This window comes from Cavia porcellus, unplaced genomic scaffold (assembly GCF_034190915.1).
Source record: "Cavia porcellus strain 051 isolate PalLab524CR breed Dunkin Hartley unplaced genomic scaffold, mCavPor4.1 scaffold_26, whole genome shotgun sequence".
Taxonomy (NCBI): Eukaryota; Metazoa; Chordata; class Mammalia; order Rodentia; family Caviidae; genus Cavia; species Cavia porcellus.
The window spans coordinates 28,790,113-28,807,786 of record NW_026947509.1 but is presented as its reverse complement, the minus strand read 5'-3'; the positions used below and the strand labels follow the sequence as shown (position 1 = coordinate 28,807,786).

Sequence of the window (17,674 nt, the reverse complement as noted above, 5' to 3'; positions counted from 1 at the left end):
GGGGGCTCAGGTCAGGCTAGTGCTGACACAGAAGTCCCCATCGCATACTCTTTCACCCTGGGGCTCGGAGAAGGATCACGCTCATCCACAAAAGCCACCCCCTTCTTCTGGAAAGAAGTGACATCCCAAAGCTAAAGAGGCAAGTAGAAGAGATGCCATGAGACACAGCCTGTCACGTTGGGGAAAGGCAACGGTAACTCATGCAGGGCTCTAGCCAAGGGGCTTCTGAAAGCTGAAGGAGGGATAGATGGAAGCTGGAGCCCATTCAGCTTTGTGGATGGACATGGTGATGGCAAGAGGGACAGGAATGAGCAGAGTCACTACATGGAGAAAACTGAGGAAACTGAGGGTAAAGAAGGGTAGAGAGCCCTGCTCATGTCAGTTTGCCTAGCTCTTGTCCTAGGAGAGGAAATTGGTGGTGGAGAAACCATAAGGCACCCTAAAATCTGAGGCAGAAGAAGCTGGAGGCCAGGGGGGAAGCAGTCTCCTGCATCTCTATGGCTGCTAAAGCAGACCTGCTGGGATATGACCTCATGAGAACCACTGCCCTTCCTTACCTGTGACTGCAATGTGGGCCTCCCCTGGGGTCACTCGGGGAGCTGTGGGGTAAGTCAGAGCACCACAGTGAGCCTGGTCTCATGGGAGGAGAGCCACCTCGAAGTGAGGGAACCTGCAAGCTTAGCTGGGTAAGGTGAGAAGGCTCAGTCCAGCACTCACCAAGGGGTCTGTATAGAGTGAGCAACTGGCAAGGGCAAAAAGGGCAAGCATGAGAAAGCTGGTTCTGTGAAAGCGGTGACAAGGCGGGCTCAAATCCAGGGCCCAAGGAAACACAGCAGACATTTATAGGGACCTCGGGTGGCAGGACAGGGAGGTGATTCGGACAGAGCTGTGCCCCATCGTCACAGGCATTTACTTCTGTTTAGAGTGTCTTGAGATAAACAGGCGCTGTATTAACATCGGGAGAAAGTGGGACATTGCTGCTGCTCAGGGACCTGCTCAACCTTCATCACATCCCCCTGCAGCTGCCTCCTGAGACTTCTTACCCTGGCCATGTCTACTCCGCTGCCCCTCCTGACCTTTGATTTAGTCTCTGAAATCAAATATCCCACCAAAACCAATGACAGCAGAGTCAGGACAGATGTGTTCACACAGGATACAGTGTCCCTGCATGAACAGCCCGGAGAAGCCAGCTCCAATGTTCCTCCAATCAGTCTCAGTTTGTGCACATGCCTCCACATGCGCACACACACACACACGTGCACGCTACACATGTGCACATGTGTGCACACACAGGGCATGTGTGGCCATGGGTGTGACCCAGCCACAGACACCCTTACTTGGCCAAGAACAGGACTTCATCATCAACCTGGCAGTCCCTGTCCAGCAGCAGGTGGTCACAGCTCTGTCCTGCTATGTCCTCTCCCTGGCTGCTTCTCTGGTTTCCCATTTTTCACGGGCCACAGGCTCACTTTTTTAGATGCAGACAGCCAGCTGAGCACCAATGCTTTGATTATAAAGGTCACCCATGACATTTCCTGCGGCCTCAACTACCTTTCAGGGCCTCCACAGAGCAGGGTCACAAGGTGGCTGGCATTTAGAGAGCCCACACCATTTCTTTTTCTGTTTAAGGACTTTACATTTATCTGATCATTTCTGCTCTTTTCCCTTGAACAGTCACAAAATTAAAACCAAGGCAGTACTGCCCGAATGTGCCTATAGACAGGGATGGACAGGGACGGACAGGGATGAGCTGGGTGCTGGCCATACCCATTCCAGACTCTGAGCACCCTGTGAGTGAGAGGGACCATAGGCTCAGATCCCATCCCAGGATCTTGGTAGCAGATTATCTTAGACAGCACTGGATCTGTGACTGTCTCCACCCACTAGTCTTATTGGAGGCAGACTCCTGGCCCCAATCTCCTTGACATTCAATACTTGATTATTCCTGCCAAAGAAATGAATAGAGATCTAGATGGCTTCCAAAGGATGTTCCCTGGGTGTGGGGAAAAATATCAAAACTCCAAGTTCTGTTCATTTCTACATTAAAGAGCAAAACAGAATTCAGCTTATGCTACTTCCTGTAAGGGCCAGTCTATGCCCTTATTCTGGGCATGTCAAGGACACAGGGGTAGGAATAATGAGGACATCTGTCACCCCCTGGGCCCACCAGTCACTCTGTAAGCTTGACAGAAGGCTAAAGACAGTGCAAGTGGGGGTGCACTCATGCCCCCGACTCTCCCATGAGCAGTAGGCACTGGCTTCACCCACAGCTTCTTAGATACCAACTCAGTGACTACTCAGAACATGGGCCTCCAAACTGGACTGCACTCTGGGGAAGGCCCATCCCACCCAGGAGATGGCATGGTGCAACTGACCTGAGGCCAGCCACCGAGGTCCTACAGGACAGGACCAGTGCTCTATATCATCCCTGCACCCAGCGCTGGGAGGATGGCACAGGACTGAGACACAGGGTGAAGGGTTCCTGTCTAGGTTCTGTGGCCCCTCGCCATGTGGTCTGAGGCAATATCACTGTACTGCTGTGTCCTTAGGCAAGAGAACTCATTTGGAGCTGTGGGCAAGCCTGTGAGTGACAGACGGCCCTGCTTAGCTCTGCTCTATGTTAGCTAACAAAAACCTGTGAGGCCCAGGCCACATCAGCTGCACACAGAGGTCACCTGTTGCTCAGCCAGTGTCCTAGGTCACATCAACTCCTGCAGTCTCTGCCAGCCCCCATCTTTCTCATGCAGTCTTGCCAGGCACAGGGTATGCCATACCAGATGCCACAAATACCGTCAGGGAAATCACAGACTATATGCCTCACTTTAGAACTTTTCAGAAAATAGAAACCTAGAAAACAAAAGTAAAGTTTCTAGACACAAAGGCACTCCAGGAGAGCATGTCCACACCACACAGCCTCGGGTCCAACAGGCTGACATTAGTGTCTTGGCCAGTGCTCCACCACTGCTCACAAGGAGGACACTGAAGACATACTGTAGCCAGCCACAGTGTGAACAGCAACCTGGCAATGAGGTACATAAATCTGTTTGCTGAAATCACAAGAGGTGAATGCATTTCCCACAATGAGAATTTAATGGACTAAAACATAAACAAGTAACACAAAACCAAATGACTCTTAACCAAATGTTCCAATGAAGCAGACTCAGGGACAGGAGAGGAAGTCTGGGTGTTTCTGAGGCAGGCAGAGCTGGGTGCAAGGATGGGTTCATGCAGGCTGGCAGAGCCCCTGAGCACCTCAGTGAGAACCCCTACATGTCAGGCCCCCGCATATCAGTGGAGACCCTGGGGCAATCTAAATTTCAAATGCACACACTGCAACATCCCAGAGTTCCAGCCACACTCACCGTCGTAATTGCCATCGTCACTTGACGAAAGCTAAGCACTCCTTGGGGGATTCTTCATTCAGTCTTCACAATCCCTTGGGACTATCATGCCACAGTCCCGTTTCGGGCTGTGTCTGCTTCATCGAAACCCCAATGACAAGTAATCAACACAGGAAGGGGCCTTCTGTCATTCTTACAGAGCTATGAATCACGGCTAAGGAACGGCACGGTTCCTGAAAAACAGGCTGTCAGGATGTGTCTCTCTTTTGTTTAATCTCACCTCTTGTTTCAAATATTCAGCAATCAGAATCGGGTGGCAAGTGCCACTCTGAATATTCTCCAAGAGTCGGCATACCAGATGGTCAGCACTGGCGTGAACACACATCATCATGGGTCATCCAATACGACAGTACTTTTGTTAGTTTCTTCTGATATGAGGCTGCACCAAGCCAAGTTACTGCAGTTCAGGGGCATGCCATGTGCAACAACAGGCTGAAGCCTCTGCCATTTACACAACCTTTGAACAAAACATGGAGATGGTCTGATTGCCAACAGATGCTCTGATCCCCTCACATTACATAGGCACTCAGACGTAAACAAGAAACATGCTTGCAAGGGGGCGGGTGGGGGGGGCGCTTCCTGCAGGCATGCAGCAGACTCCTACTCTGCTGCACAGATCAGTCTGCATTAATGTTTAACAGGCTAGCCACCAACATTTACTTGTGAGCTCAGCAATTAGCACAATCCACAGAAACAAAGGAGCACTCCTCGAGTGCAAAGAGCCGAGAGTGCACTGACCAAAGACTGCCACAGACACTGCTTGGGAGTCCAGGCAGCCAGGTCTGTTCACCTGCTGGGCTGATCAACTCTCCTGCTGATGGGCAGACAAGCCCAACCTGGGGAGTGAGTGAGGCAGGCTGAGAGCTGAGCGATGCTGCTGGGGTCAGAGCCCTAGAGATACCTTGAGCATTGGGAGCAGGTGGTAGTGGACAGGCCACCAACCTGCAAAGGCCTGCTGCAGTTCCATTCTGTGAACCTCCTGAACCCCATCACAAGGCCCTGACACCCATGTCACTGAGGCAGTTTCTGCCATGAAAAAGCCTCCCCTCCACAGAACAGAATGGTGCTCACTGACACCCTACAAGCAGCCCTGAGGAGGGGCCCAAGCCAAGTCACTGTAAAGATGCTCCAGCTCTGCCACAGGCACCAATGTCACTGTCAGGAAACACCGAGGGCCAACCGTGCATGATGGAGCCATGCGTGAAGGGTCACCAAGCTACAAGCTGGGCCATCCCCAGCGTGGCATGACACAGAGCCCCTGGCTGCCCCATGTGGTTGCAAGAATCAAAACCTTACTTGCGTGCTTTTGTACTTAGTTCCACAGCTGCATTAGCCACATTTGCAACATCTGACTGCCACCCTGGTGGTGGTTCTCCCACAGGCAGAGAACCCATCATCATGCTCCTTCAAGAAAGCTCTGGAAAGTTGAAGAGGCCTCTGGCTTTTTACCAGCCCGGTGTCTGCTTCTGCTCTTCTTCCAAATGAGCAGGGAAAAAATTCTCATCTGTACTTGACTCAGTCTGCAAATGCAGAAGAGGCTTGGTCAGGCCTCCCTGCAGCATCCCCAACTGAGCCCAGGGTGTGCAGGATGTCCTGAATGCTCCTCCCAGTCCCTGCAATTGTTTCTAGACTAATTGCTCTTTTCCTTCTTCTCTTCTTCCACAAATGCTCCTGCCAAATATGAAAAGGGAAGTACATTTTGTTGTCACTCACTCTCCTGGGTCCCAGGAACGCCTGCAGAGGAGCTCACCTGCAGGCTCAAGGTGGCACCCTCCTGGGGTAAGGTTACGTGCTGTCCTTGTCTCTGGTCCCCCTTCCTTCACCCAGGAACTGACCCTCCCCTGGGCCCCGGATGGCGAGCTCTGGTCCTTAGTGCCTGTCCTTACCGTGTGGGCCAGCCCCATCTCCTCCTCCTTCACTTCCGGCCTTAGGAACCCTCTGAGAAGGGGGCATCTCACCTCTGTGTATGCGCCACATCCTGGGTTGTTGGAGTGTTGCACAGTGTGAGCAGATCTCTCTGCTCTGGAATGTTCCTCCCACCTGGAGGGCCCCACCGGATTTGTCCCCTACCTGTCATGAGGAGCTGTAAGCCTAGGGACAGGAACAAAGCCAAGAGCCAGTAAGGCCAAATCAGGCTTTCTAACTCCTATACTGTGTCATTTGTTTTTTCATGAAGAAAAAAACAGAGTTGTGATCCAATGCTACTAGCTGCTGTGGTGCAGTTACTGCCTGGCCATGCAGAGCAGAAGCCTGCTGACACTACTGCTGAGGAGATATGCCTGAGACCCAAGCCACCAATCTTTTCTAGATCTCCACATCCTGTACCTCCAGGGCTGGTTAATTCCTTAGCCATGAAAAACAGTCATTCATGATGGCAACAGACAGCTCACCATTAGCCAGCGAACACTCCTAATACCAGCACGCTCAGCCCACAGGAACAAGGAAGCTGACCTCCTCCTGTAAGCTTTTCTGCAGAAGAACAGCTCTCCCCAAAGGAGTACATGGGACATTTTGTGACAAATGAGCAGGCAGTGGTCAAAGCCCAGAACCCAGTTATCAGTCAAGAAAAGTATTAAGTGGAAATTTCTACGGATGCTTAGGCAAGTTCACATCAAAGTCAAGGGCAAAGCAAAACTGGCAACAAATTCATCTGGTTTCTCACGTTAAAATGATAAGCAAATCTCACAAGGGAAGCCCTTCCATGGAATCCTAGTTAGAGAACCAACCAGGTCTTCCTCAACACTGCTCAGTCAGCAGAAGGTTTGGAAAGGAATAGCTTCCCTTTGGAGGGAGAGGCCATGATTTTGTACCCCACGTTTCTCAAAGTGTTGTTCTTCCTAGTTCCAGTTATGCAGTGGAAAGAAGCAAGTTACTCAGAGACACCTGGCAGAAACAAACTGGCCCTGATGCTCACTTCAGGCTGCCTGCCAAAGAGCACAGCGCCCCACCAAACCCTCCCTCAGCCTTAGGTGCACCCCTGCGGAAAAACCATCAATCAGCCTGGTCCACGGATCCCTTGCCCAGAAGTCCCTCTCAAGCTGGGTGCTTGCCCACTGCAGGTGACTGCTGTGTGTCTGGGTACTGATGCTGGCATCCTCCTGTAGGGACATGGGGCTGCAGCCAAGCCTCCTCCAGGCAGGCCTTTGCAAGGACAGACCACGTCAGCTCAGGCAGGGAAGTGACATGCAGGGCACTGCCTAGACACTGAGACGCTATGCATCAGACTCGCCAGCTCAGGTCCCAAATCCTCAAAGTTGTCCAGGTGGGAGATGCTAGCACCATGGCACAGGGCACAGGAGAGTAGCAGAGTAGGGCCTGCAAAGAAAAGGTAACAAAGCCCCGCTCCTCTCCCAGGCTCCCTGCACACACCCAGCTTCCTGCAAGGGAGGGGCAGAAAAATGAACAAGCACAGGTATGAGGTGTCTTTGAAACAACAGGTACTCTGGAAGACCCAAGTCTTGAGGATGGGAAATGAGTTCTTTCTGCCTTCCATCTTCTGTGCTGTGTTTATCTCTGTCCCCTTCCCCTGGGTCTGGCTGAAAGTGTACTTCCTGTCCTCAACAAGAACCAACATCACCCTGGAGGACAGAACTCTTCATCCTTCTGCAGGCACTGAGGACACCCGCGCAAGGCCTGGCACGGGACACGGGATAGCCTCGAGTCCTGAGAGGTGGGAGGTGAGGGGGTAGGGGGTGCCCTTGGTGCAGGCAGGCACACATGGTAGAAACCCCAGTGTGCTTGTCCCAACTTCATTTCTCATTGCAGTTACTTTGTTCTCTCAAACTCCTCCTGTCATCTTAACATTTCCTGATGGATTTTTTTTTAATTCACAGTTTAAAGCCAACTAGCTGAGCTGTTGGTACCTCTAGTAAAAAATTCAAGGCAGGCCTAAAGGTTGCTGAGGTTTTTTTTTGTTTTGAAACAGAGTCTCCCTGTGTAGTTCAGGCTGGCCTTGAACTCAGTGATCCTCCTACCTCAGCATTCTGAATGCTAGGATCACAGGCGTGCACCACCATGCCTGGCCATGAGGTTACCTTTGAAAACTGCTCATTTATTAGCTGCACAAGCAACAGCTACAGGCTTCATCACTCAGCCCTAAAAAGCAGCCAGGCAGCTATATCCTCAGTGCTCTCAGGTAGGCCACATGCCCAGGAGCTTACCTTAGGCATCCTAGGCTCCCCAAGTCCCTGTCAACATTCAGCACAGTGGCTGTCCTCCTGCTGGACCCAAACTCCCAAAGCTGGCAGGCCTTGGGCCTGCATCAGCCCTGTCCCACTGTAGCCCACCTCCAAAGGCCACAGGTACACCCAAGTGTGCAGTGGACCACATTGCACAGTCAGCTCCTCCGGTAGAGAAGTCAGCCTCGGCCAGCTGGCTGGTCTCATTCACAGAAGGAGGGTGAAACCCGCACATGTGCAAAGCCTGCAGTGAGGACCTCCATCAGTGAGCACCTGGGTGCACGGCAGCACAGGAGCCAAACACGCTGCAGGTACTTTTATTACATACTGCAAGGATTAAATGAGATAAGCACTGGGAACACAGAGCATGTCATAAGCATCAAATGATACCAGGTGGTAGCATGGTGATACTTGCATTATTAATAAACTGAAACAGCAGATTAACAGTACAGGCCTGGCTCACCTCAGAGCTCCCATGAGGACAGAGGGTGTAACACAAAACCCAATAACATCCTACAACCTTGATGTGCAAAGGAAATTGCTCAGGTCCCTGCAAACATCTTAGGTTTCAAAACACATGTTTTCAAAAGGACCTAGGAGAGAAGAGAAAACTTCATGGATGACAGGGTCTCTTTCTGCAGGACACCAGGGCCTGGAGCCCTCAGTGAAGCAGCCACCCATGGGGGACACGAGTTGATGTGGGAAATCCCTTCCAAATCTATATACCAGAGGCCAGGAATGACAGTGGATGTTTGTTGTCACACCAGACCAGAAGTCCAGATTCCATGCACTGGTTTTCTAAATTTTGCAAAAGTATATACGTATGAAAATGTAAACATCTTGGAGCCCAATGCCTCTGGTGACCCATGTGACACAGCCTACAGTACGTGGCACAGTCCACACAGTCCAGGCTGCACCATCCCAGGCTGCAAAAGAGTTCAGCACTTTCCTCTGGCCAGCTGGGCCTTTGGTTCTTAAAACTTTCATGTGGGGCCAACTGAGCCACTGTGATGCCAGGAACTCAGCAGAGATGCCACACCAGCCTGAGCTGCGCAACAACACACACCCCACTGCTCTGTGTCCTGCTGTCTGTCCTGCAGGTGCTGTGCTGTCAGCACCCCTGTGAGGTGGCAGGTACGTGGCCTGCTAGTGCAAGGAGTCACATCTGGCACATTTGGCAATGCTTGCCCCCCTTGTGTTTCTGGGTTGATGGCCAGGGAACATTCCTTAGCCTGTGGATCTGATGGCTCTGCTTAGCCTGGCATCAGTGCACACTGTGGGGCTGCTGCTCCTCTCTTACAGGCCTGGGAGCGCCCCCAGGTGCCTGGTGGTATGTGCTGATGGGGACTGGCCTTTGCTTCTGTCCTCTCTCCATGGAAGCCACTCTGCCACGCCCAGAAAAGAAGGGCTGGGGCCCTCCACAGTGCAGAAATCAATTTTAAAATGAAGGCAAAAACAAGTTCTAGAAGTTTCCAGAATTGCAGAAAATTAAGAACCAGATGTGGTTTTTATCCCATTCAAATATTTTCAGTTTGTGCGGTGCAGTTTCATTTAGTCACTAACTCAACTGTAGCCATTTCCTGCACTAATACACTAATGAAACATGTCCTTTAGGGTTAGACACTTACACACACAAACATGTACCTGCACACAGTTAAATACACAATCTGTAAACAGTACTTTTCACTCTCTTTGGTAAACACAACTGGAAACAAGATGCTACACAGGCCATGGATCTAAACAACATTCAAACCAACCACATGGATGGCATCTACAGAGTAGGGAATCAGACACCCAAATGTCCCCCACAGCGGGAATAATTCTCAGTGTCCTAGACAGCCCAGCTTACTACCCATGGATAACTGTACTTCAGCTTGCACTCAATGGATGGTCCTCATTGTTTCTGGACAATGTTGACAGGCTGATCTGATTCTACTTCCATTTAGTTTCCTGTTACTTCTCAGCTTTTCATACATTTGGAAGGCAGGAAAAGTTTGGCTCTAGAGTGACTGTGGTTCTCGTCAGCCCATTGGGCCCGGGGTGGCGGGGGGGGCCCTGATCGAGCTCCTCCAACTCAGTTGCCAGCGCTGAGAACAGTGCCTTTCTGATGGACACACTTGCTAGACCCCATAGTTGAGGTATCACCCATGCAGGTATGGGTGTATGGCACTGTATGGCACACTGGACCAGGCCACCTGTCCCACATTCAAGCCAACACATTCCAGTCTCTACCCTGTGTGATGATGCAGAACAAAAGCTACATGAGACTGTCTTCACCTGTGCAGGGGACACCTGCTTCACATTGCACTCGTAGGCCCCTAAACAAGCCCTGACCTGCACCCTGGGGCACAGCAGCCTGCCCCAAGCCTGTGGGGCTACTAGTAACAGGGGCAGGATCCACCCAAGTACCTTGTGCACTCCACCTTCACTTCCCACCCATCCTGCACAAAGACAAACAGCTCAGTGAAGAGAACTTCCTGGATTCTGGCCAGAGCAGCAGGAGCCATAGGGCCTCAGTCAGGGTGAGCAGCATTCTCCTTCACATGCCCATCCTCTAGCCCCATGCAGGAACCTGCAAAGTGCCAGCTGCTGGGACCACCTTCCAAGCCACACTCCCCTTCAGCTCTGTGTTTTCTTTCTACCTTGGTGCCCAGAACCTGGAGAGCCCAGGGCACAGACCCTGGTTGGGATGGCTCTGTGCCTCAGTGACCATCTTGTCAGGTATGCAAGACCTATGCAGGATGCTCAGCGAGCAATGGATCACTCTGAGAAACAAGAAGGTGGGGCGGGGGGACACACTGAGAAACACGTACTGCAGAGTGACCTCCCAGTGATGCCCGTGGCTCATGACAGAGACCTTGCAGGGTGAGTAGATTCCTTACGTTCTCAGAGGGGGCTGGTGCCTGGTCCTCTGCATTGTCTCTGTAGTACCACACACTAAGTGAGGACAAGCTGGTGTCATCCACAAACCTCCAGCATTCACGTATGACACTGTGCTTTCTGAGCAGTCCACACACAGCTCCTGCTCAGGAGGACAGTTCCAGGAATGTCACTTTCCAGGCAGCCTTTTGACCCGCACATTTGATCTGTACCAGCCCTGTCGCATGCATCACCTTGGGATCCACTTCTTCCACAAGCGGAAGGGAGTGAGGATGCTTGAGCACAGTGCTGGCCAGAAACTTTGTGGGCACCAGGATTCCTGCCCTTCGCTTCTCAGGCTCACCCACAAACTGAATACACACACCTAGCAGCAAACACACAGGGAAGAGTGGCCACTCAGCAATGTGCTGAAGAAGGCAAAGATAGCCCCTCTGTGGCTCTGCCTGGCTGGATCCAAAGGCAAGGGCCCGAGCCAGCCATCTACATTCCTGGGCCTCAGTTTCCCAAACAGGGAAAGGGAAGAGTCATAAAAATGTGACTTTTATATACTCTTATAGGCGTGTATTAGGGATACTTAAGAGACGCATGAACACCTTCAGCAGTGGAACGTGTGCCGTCGGAAAGTACGGCACTGTGTGAGCTGGTGTCACAGTGTGAAGGACAGCCGAGATGGACAGCCAGAGGATTCACTGTGCCCCAAGCGAGCAGCAGCCATGAGCCCTCCCTCCCTGCCTCCGGAGCTGGGTCTGAGGACACAGGATGACATCTGGAGACAGATTTTCCTAGTAAGAATTCAACTTTTGCGTGAGGTTTGGATGGCCTCAGAGCGTAGGGTCTTCAGTCAGTGAAGTGCACAGCCTCCCTCCAGGGCCTGGGGTCACTGCTAGTGAGGAGCCACACTCTAATCTGGGCACGTTACAAGTAGCTGTTCATGTTTCAAAAGGCACGGACCCACGTCCTTTGCAGTCCAGTGCAGTCCAGACAAAGCCAAGTCCACACGGCCAGGGTAGGACTTGGGGTTGTCTCAGGACCCAACCATAGCAGACATCTAGAGTCCACTGACTCTGGATACTAGACCCCACTAGACCTGTTGCCATCACAGATCTGTACCAAGAATGGAAACGCACTTGTCATAGTGCTGCCCACCCCCTGCCGCACGAGCAAGCCCACCACCACAGTAAACACATTTTCCCTTGTTCAAGCCCAAGCCCAGGTGAAGATGGTGCCTCCTGCTCACCTAGAGACTGAATTTAAATGTTCTAAGCCAATTCTAGATAACAAGGCACTTGGTCACTTGGAATGACACTGCACAATTACATAACAAAACACAGAAACCCTTTACAAGTTTCTTAAAAGACAACTAATTGCTTCAAATAGTACTTTACCTTCAGCCAAGACCTTTGCTTAATCCCAGAAGCCCCTCCGCAGTCACTCCTCTGAGGGCATTCAGCGCTTTAACTGGGAGGAAACTCCAGTCTGCTCTGCCGCGCACACTGGGGAAGAATTCCTTTGCTCCACCCTGACATCTGGTTTCCATTTCATACCCATGTTGTCACATTACATAACAAGCAGATGATACAAGGATCACCACAAGAGTTTCGGCCCAAGACTCACAAAGAATACCCCGAACACTATTTACATTCAAGGCCACAAGTGTTCACCAAACCAAAGCGGGTGCAGGGTGGCAGCACTTTCAGCCCAGGGCAGACTCCAGGAGGCACCCAGGGCAGCACAGACACCTCCTCAGGATGCTCTGTGCCTGGCTCCACTCTTCCTTCACCCCTGCCCTGCAGGCAAACAGGATCATGATCTACCTCTGCACCAGGAAGAAGCTTTAGACCAGAAGACAAAAGAAGGTCATAGAGGGTCAGAGGCAGGCAGTACCAGATCCCCGGCCAGCTTGGCACGGAGAGACCAGGAGTTAGGAAGCTTCCAAGCAGAAGTTCTCCGCCAGCGGCAGAGCCCCACAAACAGGTATCCCCACAGCTCTCGAGTGTCATCCCAGAAACAAACTCCCCTTCTCCTAAGCCCTTCTCTCAGCTTATAGGGGAGGTTGTGAGGGCTGCATCAAAAAGGCAGCCAACTGCACGCTTCCAGCATCAATGCTGACACACCAGTAAGGCAGCCAGGAGCCCAAGAGCTCCCTCGGACTGCAAGGTAGAAAGAGAGGTGGACAAGGCAGCCAAGGGCCAAGTGTCAAGGCAGAAGTCCAGCAGTTTCTCCGGGATCATCCTAAGCAAAGCAGCCTCCTCCATGTCCAGAAGGCTCTTCCCAGCAGGAGCAGCCCTCTGGCTGTCCAACACATGAGGCCCTTGGGAACACAGGCTCTATGGCTGAACCATGATAGGCTTGCTGAGAGATCGCTCAGGTCAGCCATGCAGCTGGCTGGGGATAGACAGCTCTGCCCCAGCCAAGAGGGAGTGCACAGCTTCTCATTACTGTGACTTGATGAGCAGGAAACCGCCATGGTGGGGTCGTGAGGTCTGGTCTGCCCAGACATGAGTTCAGGCCCGGCCTCTGCATGTTCCCAACTCCCAAGCCTGCTGCAGGGATCCGAGCAGAGCAGTTCTCAAAACTCAGAAGGATGCACAATTAGTAGACTCAGCTTCCACTCTCCTTGGAGCTGGAGCCAGCACTCACTTGCTGGGGAAGCTGCTCCACAGGTCACATGCAAAGAAAATGGACAGGAAGCTGTGGCTCAGGGGACAACTGCCCAAGGGACAGCTTGCACCTAGAGGTGCACCTAAAGGTGTGGTAAAATTGCCAGGCTACAGCAACACATATGGGCCAGAGCGGCTGCCAGTGGGCAGGGCTGCCTGGTTTGAGCCACTCCCAGGGTGTGATGGCAACAATGCAAGTGGATAAGCAAGGCAAAGGACCCAGACCCTGACTGAGTAGGTCCCAGAGTATGCACAGGAAGTGAGCACAGAGGGCTGGTGGCGGCAGATGGTTATGGGAGCCCCCGAGAGCTCAATACCAGATCACAGCTCCAACTGGATGCTATGCTCTACGCTGCCTAGTGAAAGGCTTCTTGAATGGGTCCCTAATAACATTTTCATTTTCCTAATCTGTGTCCTTCCTGTGGAAACTGTTTTCTTTTTGTGCTGGCCTAGTTGCAGTCTGGGCCAAGAAAGGGGGACAACTGGAGAGTTCATACTTCAGAAGCAGCGCTACCTAGGGGGGTCAGGCCAGGGCCACTGTGGGCAGGGGCCCCACTGAACATTTGAGTTGTTTCCTCTAAAACAGACATACAGTGACAGACCGCACCCAGCACCTGACCCAAGATACTGCTGCCCCCACTCCAGGGTAGCCATGTCTATGGCCACCAGTATTTCAGCCAGCAAATCCTGACCACAGTTCACCTAAGCCACACCATTCAACAATGTAGGACTACCTTGCCAACCACGGTGAGCTAAGCAAGCCAGTTCCTTCACTTAGCTGATACCTACAGTGGTCCACTCTGACACAAGCAGGTCTCTCAACGACTGACTGCGACTTCACTCACACATAGCCACACACTGGGTGCAGATCCTAATCATCTCACAGAGTCTACAGTCTGGGGACAGGTGGGTCAAATGCAAAGAGGTAGAGAGGACCTGCCCCTTGAGAGTATGTGAACACACTGGCCCAAGGACTCCTGTCTAGCATCATAGGTGGCCAAAGGAATGTGCCAAGACAGTGGGGTGAGGAGGTTCCAACGAATGTCTCTCCTCAGTTTCTAAAGCTGGACTCGCGTGTGCTGCCAGCTCAGCTCCCAGCAGGAAGGGCCTCTTCCCCTAGTCCAAGCCTGGAAAATTCAGAATGATCAAGGCTGTGGTAGGACACTGCTGTGGCACTCAGCTGCTACTGTGCCAGCCTAAGTCCAGGTGACTCTCCTTGAGGAGAGGGAAGCTACATCCTGGGGGAAAGGGAAGAGTGCAGACCCCACAGGGTGAGAGGCCTGCCTGGCAGTAGTGCAGAAGAGCTGTGGCTTGCGGCTGTGGGAAGCCCAACTCACACCCTGGCTGCCCCTACTACTTCCAGGGGAAGCCAGGCTAGGCTGCCCACTGCAGGAGTCAGGAGCTACTGGGGGGCCAATGCCCACACATTCATCAGCGGGCATGGGGTGGATGTGTGCCGGGCAGCATTGAAAGCCCATCCCAGGATACCAGGAGTGCTCGTCTCCTTTTTGTGAATAGTCACAGAGGCAGGGAACAAATGGACTGGCTCGGGCCACATGTACAAGGGATGACTTCTGCCAAGTCAAGCAGCATAGGTTCTGTTTTATAATGGCGGCAGTCTCTGGGACAGCTCTGCAGTGCAGATGATGGCCTGGGCCCTGTGCACTCCCCTGTTGGTGTCCAGCACCCTTCCTCACGTGCAAGTGAAAATGACCTGCACAAGCATATGGGTTTTACAGCATGTTGCAATGTCTGGCACAGCAGGCCCTTGGTCTCAAGGTGCCCTGTGCAGGCCATCACTTTGGATATCATTTGTCACATGCCATGCAGATAGCAGGCACCAGCTGTCCTGATCCACAGAACACAGAGCAAACTCCCTCCTAGCTTGCTAGCTCTCTGGAGTTCTGAAAATCAAGGTCTGAGTACCACATCATGCAGCCAGAAATGACAGATTTAAAATATAAAATGATACAAAATACAGAGTTCACACAAAAGGGGGTCCCTGTCATTATTTCCCAGGTAAGGAACAGAGCAGGCACTGAGTCTGTGGCTGGAAAGGAATGGCCTGGCCCCTCCAAAACCACTTGTGGGGGTCTCACTCTTATAAAACTTCAGGTTTCTTCTATAAATGAACCTTCAAAAGCACATGTGAAATTGACTCTTTACACAAAACTCCTTTGCAGCGTCTCCCAAACAGCAAGTGTCAAAGTCAGGCTAGAATGGTGAGATGGCAGCCTTGCCCCAAGGCAACACCGCAGGCAGAGGTCTGGGCAAGACCCTGTGGGCAGCCACAGGGTGGCTCTGGGCCCTGCCCTGAGCAATGAAGAGCTGAGGAACACGGGGATAGGGAGACAGAGAAGATGGCCCGAATCTTGACAAAAATGAAACAGAAGAGGATCACAACCCAGCAACCTCAGAGGAGACACAAAGGGCCTCGGCAATCACATAATCTACACCATTAAAAAGCACTCAGAAACCTCTAAGCTCACCCAAGGGGGAGAGCAGGACCATGGTCTGGGGCACAGGGTGGTACAAGAATGGTCCCAGCCCCACATGTGTAAACGCAGGCCTCTCTGCACTGAGGGACTTAGCACTATGGCAGGGCTCAGCCCTGGCACCCCGCATGACAGACGTCTCCCTACACAGGGGAAAGCAGAGCTGCTGCCATCACCACCACCACCACCACCACCACCACCACCACCACCACCAAGACAGCCTCATACCTACACACTGTCACATTTTTCCTTTCTTCTTCAACCATGTGATAGAAAGTCCAAGCCAGACAGTAAAATCTAGAGCAAGACTTTCCCCATTGTCCTCCACTCTAGAGGTTAGGAAAACTAGCTGTGCTGCAGAGGAAAATCAAATCACTCTTTACATGGTCAACTAAATCAAAGCTTTCAGTTAGCCTTCACGCAAGCGCAGAGCTGCATGTGCACCAGGCACCGTGGTGCTCTGGCCCACGTTTCCCTGCCACGCAGCAGTGGGTTCTGTGAAGTCCTCCATGCACTACTCCTCAACAGTACTGCAGCTATGATAGCAGGAACAGTACAGCAGGCCAGAGCAATGCCCCTGTAGACACAGCTGGCAAAACACATGGGCTTTCACAGGACCAGGACTGGGCCTAGGCCTGGGAGGAGGCCTGATGACCCCAGGCAGGTGGTCTTCCTTCATCAACCAGAGAAAGAGACCATACATTCTGGGTTCCCAGGTTCTCCACTCTGAGGCAGTCCCCCTTACCCCCACCAGCAGAAGCAGTGAGGAACACAGAGCCGGAGGTACCCGGCTGCATGTGGGGTGTATAGAGCTAGGGTCTTTCCTAGGCTTGCTCTCTGCCTATTCAACATCCCAGCACATTCTGTGGTGGGAGGCTGAGTCACTCTGTTCTCTGTTATCCATTACTTGCCGTCTCTCAGTTACCAACACACAGCCAGCCCACCCTCAGCAACAAGCTAGCTTCTGCCTGAATCCACTGCAGGGTTCACATACACTCTTACGTCCCTGATGAAATGAGCTAATGGGAATGCCCTGAAGCAGCATCCTAGAAGGCGGGCACGAAGCAGAGACCCCAGAGTAAACACAGCCTAGAGCAGCTGCAGCACTGGCCTGACCCCACCCAAGAGCCCACAACCTTCATATCATGTTCTGGGCTCTTGGTGAACCATGAGACCATTCAGCTTTTCATATCAGTAACAAACATGGCTGCTCAGGCCTTCAGCCCTCTTGACCCCTAGACCACCCATGCTCTGTCATGTCCACAGAGAATGCTTCTTGGGAAAACCAGGCCTTCCAGAAAGCTGACCAGCAGCACTGCCAGGAAAGCAAAGACAGAGAAACTTCTCTGTACTAGGCAGAGCTGACAGCATATCAAAGGAAGCCTTGGAAGACCTGAGTCAAGCTGTGGTGAACCGGGGTGAAGGCTAGCACACAACCAAGCCTGGCCTGAGGACCAGGCCTCTCCTGGTTGCTCTTCAGGTTTCTAGTAGGATGGACAAGAGCTGAACTGCAGCTCCCTCAGGAGAAGCCGGAAAACAGCCTGATATCGGGCAGAAGCAAGAGATCACAAAAGAAGGTGCCCCTGAGGATTCCTAACCACAGAGAGCTGGCAGAGGTCTGGGGAGAATTCTGACACCCTTGACTCATGCATCATAGTAAGGCACCCTAGGTGCTGCCCCAGACCCAGGCTGGAGGAACATGCATAACATCAACAGAAAGATGCAATCAAAACCCCAAGACTGGTGGGCACTGGGCCAAGAAAGATGTCAACTAAAGAAAGACAAATGCTGGGCAGAACACACGTGAATGACTTGCTTGATAAAACAGCAAGGTCATTCAGGGGTCCTGTCATTAAGTGCTTGTGTATCTCCAGGTAGGTTCCTAACTAACCTCTTTGTACCTCAGTTTCCCTTTTGCCAAGGGGGCTATGATAGCCCATACCTTCTCTAAAGGAAAGGTAAGAAGTAAATGGGATTACATACACCAGCTATTCTCAATGTCAAAATTGATCAGGCAAAGTAGAAAATGACCCAGACAGAACTGGTAGAAATAAATCTGC

At 52.0% G+C, this 17,674-nt stretch overlaps 1 protein-coding gene across 5 annotated transcripts in view; it reads right to left on the bottom strand.

Annotated features, from left to right (window-relative positions):
• Window positions 1–17,674, bottom strand: part of Hdac4 (histone deacetylase 4) — a 250,630-nt gene that overhangs the window by 171,123 nt on the left and 61,833 nt on the right. Inside the window, exon 1 of one of the 5 annotated variants that reach the window (XM_063237021.1) lies at window positions 11,845–12,915. The exons of the other annotated variants lie outside the window; for them this stretch is intronic. The gene's annotated coding sequence lies outside the window, so the exon portion shown is untranslated. Of the gene's footprint in view, window positions 1–11,844; window positions 12,916–17,674 lie in introns of those variants that run through there. 5 annotated transcript variants of the gene reach the window in all.